Here is a 2500-nt window from a genome sequence, read left to right on the forward strand (position 1 = left end):
ACAAAATCTTGTCCACATCTCCCTAGTCATGCAGCAAGGGGATCAATAATCTAAAGGAATCCTATAAACAATGACGTCTTTCTAAGGATTTCGTTGTTTAATTAACGACTTTGTTACGTAAATAAGGATTTCATTGTATAATTAACGATCACATAGCCTGATTAATGCACTTGAAAAAAGCTGTCCTTACCACCTTAAATATCAAAGAAAATTTTAAAGTGATAACACATGTGGCTTTGCTTATCACTGATTCATTCATCACTGATTTGGGATAACACAGTATGCTCAATTGTGAACCATGATACGTTTATCACGGACTCATCTACGTTAATACAGGCCCTCGATCAGCCAAAAATGAGTCCTGCCACCACCCACAAGACTCAGCTACTCAGAATGCACTTACCTGACTGTTGTGTGTATTTACATGACCTTACAACCGAGCGTATTTTTTCATTCTGATTTACATACCACCTAAACGTAGGACCAGGCAACATAAAAAATTAGAAGGTGCCTAATCCTGAGAAATGACGCGAGCTGCCAGAATTGTTAGCATGCCAGGTGAAATGCTTAGCGGTATTTCGTCTGCTGTTACGTTCTGAGTTAAAATTCTGCCGAGGTCGACTTTACCTTTCATCCTTTCGGGGTCGATAAATTAAGTACCAGTTACGCACTGGGGTCGATGTAATCGGCTTAATTCGTTTGTCTGTCCTTGTTTGTTCCCTCTATGTTTAGCCCCTTGTGGGCAATAAAGAAATAAGAGTATTCTCTACAGGAAAAGATAGTGATGATTAAGTAAATATATAACGGTGAAAGCTTCGCTGTTGTGAGTCGCGAGTTAGGTGTCAACGGATGAAACATTTTGTTCTATATACAAAATGCAGTGAAATGATTCATCATCACTCTGCTTTTGGAACCAAACCCGCATAATAAATGAGGATAGAGTTATTACTTTTACGAATCACGAAGTTCCGCGAGGCCTACCTCTAGTTTCCGTAACTATAAGAGTATGAGCGCTATTTTTTCCACATAAAGTATTGAAATCAATAGTGGGAAACAACGAACAAATTGCTTCTTGAACCTAGTGTTATTATTACTTAGAGTTGTGAATTGTAGCCCCGCCATTTGCAGTATTTACTGATAGCTATGTTTCCCCTAATCTTTTAGAGTAACGATTCAACACGATGGAGAGTGCAACCTACGGGGAATGCAGAGCAGGGTCGAACCGATATCCAATACCTTATCCACTCATTTATCGAAGCTTTCACAATTTTTCTGAGATATTAATATTTCATTCAAGTAGTAAGACCCACAGAATAAAAAATTCATCTATGAAAAAATTTATGTCCCCACTGATTTTTGATTTTATTGGGCAATTTTGCAAATATATTAATTTATATTTCGGAGCTAAGTATTGAAATCTTAAATTATAAAAAGCAAGAGAGAGAGAGAGAGAGAGAGAGAGAGAGAGAGAGGGGGGGGGGGTTGTTTCCGAGGAGAATTTTTTAATATATGCTACAGAACCTCTCAGAACCACAAGGGTAAAGAGCTTCTTCGGTCATGAATGACCATGGGATTGCACCTAAAAATGTTACCTTCCGAGGCACAAGCCCGGGAAAAGTTATTTATAGAAGACCTATAGTCATCCATACATACCAGCCTCCCCTCAACACCGAGGGAAAGACAAAGGACGATACAACTTGGCACCAGTGACGTCACAACTCATTTCTATAGATGAATGAACTGGAGCAACGCAAAATAAAGTGTCTTGCTCAATAACACAACACGCAGCCCGGTCCGTGAATCGAACTCACTACCTCATGATTGTGATCCCGACGCTGTAACCACTACACGAATATTTAAACATTATCAACGCCTAATAAGAATACCTATGAAATAAAAAAAATAATAAACTAATTCCAAAGTAAGCGATCCATACAATCTATGAATCCAATTACACTTTTCACTTTACAAAAATGAAGGACAACACAGAATAACAAGACTAACATATAAGAGATTCACAATTGAGCATAACATGTGTATTCCCGTCATCAGCTTCCCAAACGGTTTCGATACTTTGGTAGTATCATTCAACACCGCGGTGTTCACAACGTTAAAAATGTAAACGCTGGTGTATGTATGCCTACTTCATTGCTAATAAAGCGTACTTGATATCTCCCATTGTGCATCTTTGTGGCCACTCTGTACATTATTTCTATAATAGAATACATTCTTGGTCTTGCAGCATAATACATTAGGGTTTATAACACCAATAGACAACATAGGCTAAATGTATTGCAATTTTGATCTGTTGCCTTCTCAGATAAATTCGTTCGTTTTAGGGGTTGTTTTTCTTTTTTTTTTTTCACTGCGTGTTGTAAAAGGTGACCAAAAGTGGTTAAGTTAGGATTTGACCGCCGACCTCGTAAAACCCTCACCAGCAACCACTAACCAAACAGACCCGTCAAGTTCTCTCTTCCGGGGAGTTATCTCGACTGCCTAT

Source organism: Octopus bimaculoides, chromosome 11, assembly GCF_046866305.1.
Source record: "Octopus bimaculoides isolate indiv1 chromosome 11, ASM4686630v1, whole genome shotgun sequence".
In the NCBI taxonomy this organism is placed as follows: Eukaryota; Metazoa; Mollusca; class Cephalopoda; order Octopoda; family Octopodidae; genus Octopus; species Octopus bimaculoides.